We start from the raw sequence: 13251 nt of genomic DNA on the forward strand, positions 1-13251 counted from the left end.
TTGTGTAATTCCCCTCTTTGTCCATTATTGTGTTTCCCATTTTCCCAGTCTGGAGCTTGATGCATTAAAGGGCTGCAGAGATGAAAATGAGTCGAACCTCATCAGCATTTTGATGAACAAACAACACCTATTAAAAAAAACCTCATCAGCTCTATTAATGTGTTTCTTTTTAAATCAAGTCGTTGACTGTACCATAATTACACTGCAGTATTTAACGAGGAGAGACTAGCTTGGTTAGCAATAATAGCAAAACCTTGGCGATGCCCAAGGAGGAGGCTGACGTGCCCCATAGTGGCAGGCTGCTCACAGTCAGCAAAATAAGTATTCCAAACCTGACAGCTGAGGTCTGCAAACGTTAGCTAGCCAGGCCAAACTGAGTCAAACCTCAAGCTATTGCTCAGATTTCCATCATATCTGTTTCTCTGCTTCCCCTCAGGAAGGAGAAAACTCGGACCAACGGGGCGCCATCACCCACCGACTTTATTCCATTTAAAAAGGAGGTCGATAAAAGCTGCAGCCGCTGTCGTCCGAACAGTTACAACTGTAGACAGGTGGACTGCCGGTGAGGGACGTTGGGCTGGATGTATCGAGCATTAAAGTTTTACTTTGCACCCAGGACTTGAATTAAAGATGCATGTTTCCCCCTCCTGCATGTCTTCATCTGCCAACAGTTGAAAATAAGGAAAATTGAGCATTTTGGCCTCAAAAACTGGTGTGGATATCAATATTATTAAAAACAACAACCAAAAAACAGGAAACTAAATGATGCCCTCCAAGGTGCATAACTGAAAAACACCTGACATGAACAAAATGTAATCCGTTACAGAAGGCCTGCAGGATACGAGCGTCTTCCCGGGGGAAATAGGCCCGTAATGAGAAGCAGAGAGCGGATTAATAAAGCAACCAAGATGCAGTAACTTTATATTCACGCTCCATTCGCTGCCAAACAGTCACAGCCTGCTGTTAACGACAGCAGGACATTAAAAACAACCGCAGTTCCTGGATCTTTGAGATGACACTGGGATTGAATCAGCTCTCTCCTGGCTGAAAATCAGCCCCCCCCAGCGCTCCTCCCCTCAGATCTGCGTCCTTGGTGTTTTTCTGCGAGCCTGCTACAGGTTTCATGTCGTTCCTCTTCCGTCGTTCTCTCTCAAGGCCTAACTTGGCTAATTACAGACGGAGCCGGGGCAGAATGAAGTGGAACACGTTCCCGCGGAATAATTGGGCTCCGACAGGAACGTTTGGCTGATCTGCTGCTGCAGCCGGGCAGTAAATTCTGCAACAGCCCCTCCTCCAGCGGCTGTTGTAGTTTAAGGTTCTTCGGGGATCCATCATACTGGTCATCCAGGTCGTCCTTTAGGAGACGTCAGTCAGACGCTGCAGTGTTTCAATAATACATCTCCAGACATCAAGATAAGAAATACAAACATGCTTTTTCCATATTAACCACGGCGTGTTGATCCTCCATTCGTGTAATATTTATGGCGGGTCCACCTCCGTGGGTGCTACGAAGCCGCTCCATCACATCTAATGATGTTCCAGTTCCTGGTTACTGTGGAAACGCTGGTGATGCGATCAACCAGGTGGAAGATGTTTCACTCGCGGCCCAATTTTATGTTGAAGGACCCCAGGAACAGATCTCATTTCCAAGCCGCCAACGCTCGTCCAGATCTTAGCAGTTAGCTCACAAGTGGCACCAAGAGGAGTCCAGAATGCGTCGGCAATGAGCTGTGCTCTCACCCTGGGAGGAGGAGGATTTGCTTTAGTTCTGGATTCAAATTGAAATCTGCCTGTTTTTGATCCGCAGCCTGGAGTTCAGCATCTTTTTAAGCTTTATTTTGTCGTCCTGTGCGCAATATCTCCAAATTAAGTGTGAGTCTCAAGAGAAGAGTTTACGTGGCAATTTTAAGACATTTGTTCTAGTGAAACGTGCCCAGTTGATATCTGTCTGTGCTGGTAATCAGCTCAGATACCAGAGGTCATTCCTGAGAATGAGGAAAGAAGCAATCAGATGTGTGACCGATGAGCCAAACCTCCCGGTGAGCAATTTAGCACATCTGGGACAGAAGCTGTCCGAACTGTCAGCTCGGATTAACGCGCACGTCAGGTCCGAGATCCACCTGGTCCTTGAATGCAGCCTCAGCAGCTAACTCTTGTATCCACCCGCTGATTTCACTGCCTCTGGTTCAGAATCGGGGAATATTCCCGCTGAATGAGGTGGCCAGAGCTGCAGGGCTCCGCTTGGCCTCCGCGCGTCGTCCCGGAGGAAATCAGGTGTTTCAGATCTGCTCCTGTGTGAACGGTGCAGCTGGAGGCTGAAAAGGTTGATTTTCCCAACCCTCACTGACGAAATATTAAAGTAGCTTCAGCAACACTCAACCAAAACATGCACCTACCTCCAAAAAGCCTCATTTACTAATTAAATGACCACTTTGCTCATGGTACCATGTGATGACAATTAGAACAGCATACCAATGCTACAATCTGACATTTGTTGATGTAAAAAAGATAATACCAATGATTTTTTTCTGACTGTTTTTCTCAAGTTTTTGTGCAGTATTGCTTTATCCCCCCCCCCACACACACACACACGTACACCCCCTTTTCTCTGATAGCAAACACGGCCATGGATCAGCTGTGGAGCTCTCACACTCAGGTAGGACTCAGGGGGTTTGTGGGGAGAACGGCTCCACAAATGCTGCTGCGTTCGCTCAGCAGTGAAACGGAGCTGCGCTGTGATCGTTTAACACCTGCAAACAAATGAAAAGCAAGTGTCCGATTAATTTAGCCTCTCATCCAATTGTCATTAAGCCGTAAGCACGCCGTGCGGGTTATGGGTTATTAAAATTAACATTCGTAATGAAATTCTCCTGAAACCACAGGTTTTGCACATTCTGTGGAAATGGCTCCTCAGCATATATATATATACTGTATATATATATATATATATAAATTCAGATAGATTTAAGTTTACACCAATTACAGCAACTGAATAATCCAACATTCAAATTAAAAACAGGTCCCGACCTTCCTGCCTCTCCTGTGAACAGGACAAATTGACTTAAATGTCCAATAAATATGATGATGAATATTAAATCACTGCTAAATCTAGAGGCTCACTAAAAGAAAAATGTCAGCAGGGAATATGCATGACTGCAAAATCACTAAGCAAAATCTAAAGTTCCCAGCTATTTACAGTTTAAAATTTGGGCTTTGATTGACGATTTTACATCAAAACATTTCTATCAGTTTCCCGTGGATCAAATGGCGGATGGTCCTTCAGAAAGTGGCTTTAAAAGCTCGATAAAGTCATCAAAGACTCATCTTTTAACAGCTAACTGGATCCCAATTAACCATGGACGGTTGCCCCCCATCCCTGACATCAGGAGCATCGGACACTGTTGATACGCCTCTCCCTCCCTCTGCACGCTGACGGCCGCTCAATGTCCCCTCTACGCCGGGCCAAGGCAAAGAGTCCATGTAGGACGTCCACTTCAATCACTTCCAAATGAGCTGGCTAGATGTGATTGACAGCTGCATCCTGGCATCCGGCCGGACCCCCCTGGGAAGAACAGGATGGATGGATGGAGTGAAACTGGAAGGTTGTTTATTGATCTGATCTCCCCTAGAAGGTCGCCGAGTGACCGATGACAGAGGAGAGAGGAGGGAAAAGGCTGTTGAAAATATATTTGGTTTTCGCCGTTCCTGCGCCAAAGTTTGCATTAGTTGACTGTATTTGCAACCCAGTCGGCTCTCAGGGATGCTGAATTATTCACATTTTCCCATCTCGGAATCATTCCGCCATACTCTCTTCCACTGGCTGATTTGACATCGACATCTCTGTCAAGGTGCATCCATGTGAGAAGGATCCTGACCCCCCCCCCCCCCCCCCCCCCACACACACAAACACAGGCACTATTTGTTGCCGTTCCACACCTCGCAACTCCGGAGCGTCGTCCGACAAATAACCCTTCATGTGCGTCCCTGCGCTGGTGCTAACACCTGAGCCGCGGTCCTCGGCGACCACAAACGGGCTCTAAAAGGTCGGCAGGCTTCCTTCTGCACCAGTGAATTGTGGATGGAGCACGTGAGGAGTCCAGGTCACGCACACACGAGGATCGCGTCTCATATACGTTTGCATTTGACATGTTTGATGTGAAAAGACCTGACAGGAGGGGGCGACGTCTCACCTGCAGGCTGAGGAGGTGTGGGTGACACATTAGAGATGGAGGAGGAGGTTAAACACGCATAAGTGTTGCTTATGAGTGGGGTAAGTGCTCCAGGGAGGAACTATACATATCGGCCGTTGACGCAGCAGCCGTCACTCCCACTTCTCAGGGCAGTCAGGTGGAGATAATCGGAACAAACAAACCCTCCACGCGGCAGCGATGCCAGATGTAGCCAGATGTAGGAGGAGAATGGGGCAGCGATCGGTCCTATATCAGCCATTGTTTCCTTCACTACAACCTTTCTTCTTATTAAATCTAGGAAACACAAGTGTATCGGAGCAGGCCGGAAAGAAATTACATTTATTAACAAGGCCTGAGTGTAATTTTCACAGGCTAAAAAGTCACATTTGTCAAAATACTTCAAAATGCAATTTCCAGCCTTCGGCTGCTTACATGACCATTTCATCCAAGCTCGGTACCTATGGAACCCAAAATATGGATGGGAATGCTTTAAAATTCCAATTCCAAACACGTTCTGATGTGGATTACTTCCTGCAGCTGAAAAAAGGAAATTCTGTATCCATTTTTACCTCCTTTTTTTAAATCAATAATTAGCTGGATGCTAGTTTATATGACCACTTTTAGCAGTTACTGATGATAAGTTGGTTTCTAATCTTCTCCCAGAGGGTTTGCTTTAATGGTAATAATGTCAGGAATAATAACGTCGCAGCGTGTAAGGTCAGGCTCACCTGGATGAGGGGTACAACTCCCATTAACAGGCTGGCTGTCAGGCTGATGACCATTAGCATTATTGTACATCCCAGGCTGCAGCCCTAAAAGGTCTCCAGCAGCAATGAGCTTGTTGATGGTGGAAATTTGCCCTGATGCACGCAAATGATTCCCAGCAGAAAAGAATTGATCAGCAGGTAATGAAATAAATAACTGCCGGTCAGGTGGAGGCGTTTATAGATGCGAGCACGGTGTGGGCGCCACATGTGACCAGGCAAGGTATTCATACAATTAATGGTGTTTTCTGTCAGCAGGCGATTTGATTGAGTTCACATCCAAACGGAGCCTGAAATGAATGTGCACGAGTCGATATATCTCAAAACACCAGCTGTCAGGAAGGACTCATGGGTAATTTCATGCAAGAACTGTATTTCTGCTCCTTCTAACATCCCATTTTCAAAACGACGGCTCTTTTTGGACTTACTTCTTCGCTCAAAAATGGGAATGTTTGAACTGAGCACACCTACATATTTAGCTTCAGCCTGACTCCGTTCTGAAGCGCCTTTGCTTCGGCCAGTTGCGGCAGTCGTCTGTGTTTCAGCCCCTGAACTTCTGCGCCTCCGTTATTATCGGCTGTACCTGCGCCGTGTGACACTTTGGTTGATCTGATTAGAAAGAGTAATGACTCCCGTCTGGGCGCCACCTCCAGCCTCCGCCGTTGCCGTGTGGGATGTGCTGCTTCGGTTGATTCACCACGGTTACAAAGGGGAAGGAGCGACTCCAGTAGATGCATAAACGCTTATGTGGCGAATCAGAGGAACATCTGTTGATGCCAAAGATTTGGAATGTATCTGCACAGCTAATTACTAGGTGCTAAACGGCTGTTTTGTGCAGCGGTGTGTTCGATGTGATGCTATTCCTCCAAATTCACACCTGAACGGTTATGTTTCTTCCTGTCATCTGCTCCTCAGCTGCAAACATACAGAGAGCCTAAATGTAAATAGTTGCAGCTCCTCGTCCCAAGAGTTCCGCCAGGTGCTCCGCTCGCTCCTCACTCACTCTCCCCCAATTTGACCTCATCTCTGGAGCTCTGCAGGCTTCCGAACAGGCTACGAAACAAATAAAGAAGTCGTAGCCAATCTGTTTGTGCAATATTCATACCTCGCTGTCCCACTGATGTGTGGAGTGGTTGTCATGGTACCAGGATCACTAAGTCACATAATATCAAAGATTGCCATGAATGTTTTATTGTAACGGCTTCGTTCTTGAGGAGTCGGGAACAGTTGAGCTGGAGCAGAATGCATAATGTACATTTGATTTAAGTTTTTGCTTTGCAAAGTTTAAAGGGATAAAACTTAAGATGCTACCTGGTCCAAGGCTGCCCGCGGTTTTTGTGCAGCGTACCAAATATGGCACGCATGCCTCAGGTTGCAAAACACCCCCATTCTTTAATCTGGCTGTTTTACAAGAAAATCTGCGGAGTGTTTCATTTAAACCTGCTACTGGATGCTAATTACGCCTCTTGGCTGGTGGATCCGCTGTAATATTTCACCCAAACTAATTATTTGGTTTACTGCCAGATTCCTCTCAATGAGAGCTGATGCTTTTTTTTTCTCTTTGCTGCGGCTGCAGCAGCGGGTTCGTATCTCTTTCATCTCAGACCGGCCTGACGTTTTGAAAAATGGGCTTTCGCTCTCAGCAGAGAGTTTCCAGTCTGAAATACCTTGTTTGTACTTTTAAACGGATAACAGTGCGTTGTGGGTCGCATTCAAATTTTCTGAGGATTGATTAGATTGAGCATGAATACGGCCACTGTACTGACTTGGCTCCAGACTAATTAATAGCTCTCAGCAGCACCGACAACTCGTTCTCAGGGTGATGAATCACGCCAGCCAAACATCTTTTGTTATTCGGTTAGATGGATAACACCCCCGCCCCCACTCATATTGAACTGTGCTCTGTCTCCATTGGCATTATGACTTTTGAATTTAGAACCATCAGAATGCTGTCTGATCTTTTTAATCAGATCTTGTAAACTTGTTTAGACAAGCTGATGCTCACTGGAACCCGTGCATCACTGCCTTATTCAATTACTCTATGCGGCTCTTGCGTAATGAATGTAGGGTTTCATGAGTCTACCAAGTTGGTTTCAAAGTTTCAATTGGTCATTCAATACTTAAGAAGCTCCTTTTAGCTGAAGACAAAGGTCTCCTGATGACCGTGACCTTCTGTTTGTTGTCATTTGCTCCACGTGCAAATGACCAGACGAGGGCCAGCACCACTGTAAGCTTTTCAAAATAAAAGCTGCCTTGTTAATATTCCAGAATGGATAAAAAAGTGTCTTTTGCCTGTAAATTATGTCATCCTGACCATCCATTCAGACCGATTTAAGGTTCCCTGATGATAAAAGCTGGCCTGGATGAGGTCAGAGGGATAAATGAACCCTCTGCTGTGTCTCTAGAATGATGTGTCACTCTATCTTTCTCTCCATATTTCTCAGGAGACCGTTAGATAAATGCTTCGGATACATCCAGAGCTTCCCAGGAGGTTCTCTGCCTCATCTTTTAGTTTGAAGTTCAAACAGAAATGCCTTCTATCTTCCCTCCTTCTACCCTGGAGAGCCATGATTGGGGCAGCCATGTGCTGTTTTATGCCCGGGAGGATTCACACAGTTCACAAACAGCCTGTTGTCGAAGGGAAACCAAAGCAGAGATTATGGGATCATGTGATCATTTCTGTGACATTTTGATATGAAGGATTTCCTGTAAATGTCATTTCTTCAATAATGCAGCTTTGCTTAATGTATACTCAAATTTTGCTAGGAAATAAGGGTTTGCTTCTAATTTCATTCTAATTTAGCGTTAGCGGTTAGCTCAGTCGGGCTTCACTCGTATCATTACCCCGATTCTGACTTGGAGCATTTTGTTGAAATTGTCTGAATGTACAAACTCCAACAACAATAAAATGATAAATATTTTTGAGTTGTTGCCGAGAGTGACCCAATATTACCCTGAATATATTCCAAAACCATATGAGAAATGGAGTTATTTGTGTTTGGTCTTTCATGGAAGGATGACTAAAGCATCAACTTGGACCACTGAATCCAATTTTGCCCCTTTTTTAGTAAATAAACCCCCGAGCTCCATGTTTCCAACCCCCTGAATCCCTTTTCAGCCGCACTTTGAGAGCAGAACAGAAATGGTCTATCTCTCCTCCCGACTAATGACAGCAGATTATTAAACGTCTTTTCTTCACTCCTGATGTTTTCCCACATGCAGCAGGAGGTTTGTGGTGTGAATAATGCAACAGGAAAATGCTGTTTATTTCGTTCGGCCTCAAATATCCTGCTGGTCATCACTACCTGGAGGAGCATTCAGTGCTCTGTATACTCTCGGCTTCCTAATTTCCTGCTAGGTTGAATGCATCTGTCAGCCCTCAGCTTATTCGGGAGTTAAATATTCATACCAGGCCACTGCAGCGGCAGCAGGACTCACCGAACCTCTTATGTCCACGTAGGGAGACGGACACCTGACTGGTGTCTCAGCTGGACGAGGAAGTCACCTGCACGGCAAACGTGATGCGCCCACATCATACCGAAGGTCAGACAGAGGATGAGGAGGGGGGGGCGGCCTTACAAATGACCCCGATGGCAGTGAAATTGGGTTTAGCTCTGACGGCCCCCCCGCAGGGGAAAGTTCAGGTTCAGCACCAGTGCACGAAGCCCCGGTACAAACGACGCTGAATCACCAAAGAAGAAGAAGAAATGCAGAAAAGAGGGTGACTGGGGAGCTTTCCTCATGTTTTTTGGACCTCATTAGCATTAAGCAGCCAGCAACCGTCTCCCGTACGGTCTCGTTGCCACTGGGATCAAAGCATTTAAACATGAAAACATACTCACAGAAGCGCGGAGCTTGAGGGACAATTCCGTGCACAAGGTACAAGCAGTTAGTTGTTTACAGTGCTCCACTGAATCGCCCTTTCCTCACGGCAATCGATGGCTTCTCTCACTCGGCTTTAATTCCTCTGCTTGGTAAAGAAGGGTATGAATGTGTTGCGGCTCCTCGGCACATCTTTATGTTCCCATTATTTACACGCTGCTGGCAGGAACTTAATAAGAAAGCCATTCCGCCACCTTTAAATTCCCCTGATATATTTATTAATATCTGTCCGATTTGTCCGGCGGCTGCCTAATGGAGGAGGAGGAAAGGAGTGAAGACACAGTTTCAGGTGGTCTGGAACTTTAACTCCCTCCACTGAGAGGTGGATAATTAGATCTGCTTTTATTGTGGATGTAATATTCAAATGAGGGTTTATAGTACAGCTGCTAAACTGCAGGAGTGTAACAGTAGCCCGTTAACGACTTACGTCCAGGTTTCACCAACCAAAAAGAAACAATAAAAACCAGAGATTCCTCTCTTGGGGCACTTCCTGTAATGAAACAGTTTGTTTTCATTGTTTCTTCTCTTATTTCATACATTTTTTCAGGGTGCTGGAATCTGTCCCAACAGTCACCGGGACAGGTCACCAGTCTGCCCCTAGCCTGTTTGTTTGGTGTGAACCGAAAGGTCAACGGCAGAATGTGCCCAACGGATGAATCCAACTCAGTAGGAGACACTGGAGAGACAGAGAGTAAGTTCACTTCACGCACATGTCAGGTCAGATTGAGCTGTATTTGCATGTGAAGTTATTGAGGATATGGATCCAAACAGGTATTAGTGGATCATAGAGGTCACACAATACCCACAACAACGAGGTAGAGCTTCGTAAAAGCTCTTTAACTATCCCTCTCTACAGGTAACCTGTGGCGTTCGCGGCAAAGAGGAAAAATGCGTTTTGATTATTTCTGCTTTCACCTTCGCTGACAAATTTAGCATTTGCAATAAATTCAGCATTTTGACAGGTTGAGAAGCAACTTATAAAGAGTGCGGATGCTTCAGACGCTTCAGACATTTCGTACGTGACAAATGAAGCTTTCTGGGCTCATTTTCTGGCCCAACGCACAGCGACATTAGCCTCATTTTTAAAAAAAAATAAAGTCAAACTGGTGCCACTCCGGTCTGATGCTGTTAGATGCAGAGGGGAAGAAGACGCCCGCAGCCCTGCGCCGTGGTGATTCATCATGCTAATGCATGATGAAGGGTTGATTTATTTCCTGATGAACAAAGAACCTCGTCTGACAAACCCTCTTAAGGCGTGAACAATAAGGCTTTAAAGAAAATGCTGTAATTATGGGGCAGCTCCTAAAGTAAAGTCTCTCCTTTCAAGTTTTCTTTTGTTATTGAGGAGTTAATTCACCGCTTCTTGGTGCTGCTGTCTCTGTCCCTGAAATGAAATTGTCTCGCTGAAGCCTCTAAGATTCTTCTGAAGGTCATCTCCCTCTCCGGCGTGACTTCTGCTCATGTGTCACGGAGACGAGGGAACAACTGAGCAGCAAATGACTCAGCGGACACCCGGCGGACCACATCACCGCCGCCGTCTGTCGGCGACATTAGCGTCAGGGCACAACCATGTGAACAGGGGCGCCCTGTGGTCACGCGCACTTTAAAACTTAAATATGGAAAATGCAATTAACTGGCTCATAAATGACGCTTCGGCCTGTGGTAGAATGCAATTAAATACCTGGCTTTGAAACTTTTATTTGCCCCATAGCTCCTCCAGGGGGACACTCAGCCATCCCAGGGCTATTTTTCTACAGCTTCATTGTGTGTGTTGGGATATTGATAATCACTTCTGCTACTTGTTTTGTCGAGATGATTAACCAATAAATGTGATGAACGCTGAAGAGCTGGGTGTTTTTTTCCCCTCTGTAGTGCGGAGGAGGTGTGATAAGATGATTTTCACTAGTTCAGCCATCTGTTCCCATTGACGACATCATCATCATCGGGGCCACAAAAGAGTGTGGCACAGATTCTAGCTAGTCCTGGGTTAACAGAGATGATCTGCTTCTGTGTGCAGTGAAGCTAATCTGCCGTTACTCTTCCGTGGCTGCGTATTTTTGATGCTAATCGACCGGTTTAATCAATTTTCTCTGTCCGTTTATGGCAACTTTCCTTTGCAGAGCCTTACAAGACTCCATCCTGCTGTCCACAGTGTTAAATTATTGCCAACAGTGAGCAAAATGTTGCTCAAACAGTAGCGGTTCCTGAGTAGCCAAGCAGTTGTTGTAAATCTTCTCCTGGTGGTAGCCGAGATGTGTTGATGAGGAAGGAATCTTCGCAGACACCGACTTGGTTATCAAAGATGTTTATTGGAGAGAACAGTCAGGTATCAATCGAACACTGCAGATTGTCCGAGGGAGGTTTCGCGGTCCCGATGGTGAAGAACTCCGAGGTGTCTTCATCGTCACCTCCTTCTTATACAGTCGAGTAAACACATTCTTTACTGATGACCTCACGCTGTACAATATGGCCAACCCAATGGTATAGCGTTCAGTTATTACCAAAAAAGGGAGTACTTGAAGATGTTTCATGCTACACATCCTCATATGGAGGACAACCAGGGGCCCACAGGCTCCAGTGTCATCTTTTAGCATCTCCTCTTACATAAAGGAGGAAGACACCGGACACACATGTGGAGGATGTCCTAATATGGTGCTTAGGTTGGCTGTTAAACACATTAAGGCCTTACAGACGTAAAGCCTGCATAGAACGGGTCAGATACTACATAGTAGCTAATCCCTTCACACATTAACTCTTTTCCTGGATGCACCGGAATCCTCCCCAGAGGAGCCGCACGTGTGAAACCACAGGATCAGAAATCCTCGACCACGCTCCAGAGCTTCTGAAGGTTGCTGATTGCATCCAAATGTACGAATATACACACATGTTGAAACCCCTGCTCGGATTTTTAGGGAGAGTCCCTGTAACACAGGCGTGAAAGAGGCTTCATCGAATGACTGACTGGGTGAAATGATCGGAGCTGCAGAGAAGCGCTGCTGTATGGTGTCAAAACTCTGCAGGAATGCCTCAAACTCTCCCCACGGTGAGAAAAATGCACCAGTAGGTGAAAATCAGCACCTGAATGAGAATCGTCTGTCTTAATGGTCGGCTCCTAGCTGCCAGATAGCATCTGCAGCATCCCTCCATCACACGCACAAGCTCCTCGCGCACGGTGAATTGTGGTTTCATTATGGCCGCATTCTAAATCACAAATGACACGTTTACAGCTTTCTGGGGGCGCTGCGCGGCGGTGCCAACACGGATGCTAACCAAGGGTCCTGGCTCTGTGAAGTGAAGCCTCTGAGATATGCGTGACCATGATTATTGATCAGATCTATTGACAGCTCTCGCTTCTTATGAATTCGTGGGCATCCATCATGACCCAAGCTCAGATGCGCCGGGAAGATGCGCAGCCAGCGCTAAAGCAGCTAATTGTTAGTATTAGCGGCATAAACACAGCCCCTAATTGCCCCCTGATCCACAGAAATCAGCTCCAATGGCTCACAAAATGCGAATTTCGGTTTATTTATATCTAACTCTAACAACAGGGTTTGCAGCGTGCATTTATCCTCTCGCCTCGATGATCTGCAGCTGCCAGTCTTTGTGTGCGCCAATGTTCCAGTTTGAACATCGGTGGTTAATCTCTCGCCACTCGACCAGCAGCAGGAAATGAAGCTGCGCTACAGCGAGGGAGAAGAATGATCACCGGCTGTAGTTTGTGACATCAGAAGCCAACGCTAATGCTAAGGTGAGAGTCAAATGCAGCCGTATAATTAAGGCTTTGCTTTGCTCACTAATGAGCTGATATTTCATATTTTTGTGACACTGTCACTCTGAAGTGTTTTTCTGAGTCTGTTGTCCTTCCACAATTTTCTCCCTCCATCCTGCCCCTAAATCCTCTGGCTTCGCTGGCCAAGTGCACGCTCAGCGTGTTTTAAGGATGATCGGTGGTTCCTCTGGGTTATCGATCAAATGCTGCCGGCCCGGCTGGCGTCGACCCTCAAGGCTGTTCGCATGCGTCTGCAGCACACCTTACCTGAGGGATCGTTCCATATGAATAATGTAGATGTAACTTTAGACACAATCTGAGCTGGAAGACCTTTATTTTGACATTAATCCAATGGTCCTGCTCTGCCATTTGTTGAACCATTTGAACAGTTAACTGTTTTTGAATGCTTTAATGTGTTTCTTCTTTATTTTCAGTTTAATTCCAACTCCTTTATTCTACTATCTAGTATGTTATAGTGCCTGAAGTCCGTCATTTTCCGTGTCTTTCCTGCTAGCTGGTTTATTTTGAAGCATCTTTTTCTTTTTCTCTTCAATGTCTCCTCCAACTCCTCCTTTGTTTCCAGTCAGTTTCTTGCTGCGTCTTTTCTTACTCTGTTGGTGTTCTTGACTGGTTATTAGATTCTAAT

The sequence above is a fragment of the Takifugu flavidus genome, chromosome 17 (assembly GCF_003711565.1).
Source record: "Takifugu flavidus isolate HTHZ2018 chromosome 17, ASM371156v2, whole genome shotgun sequence".
Taxonomy (NCBI): Eukaryota; Metazoa; Chordata; class Actinopteri; order Tetraodontiformes; family Tetraodontidae; genus Takifugu; species Takifugu flavidus.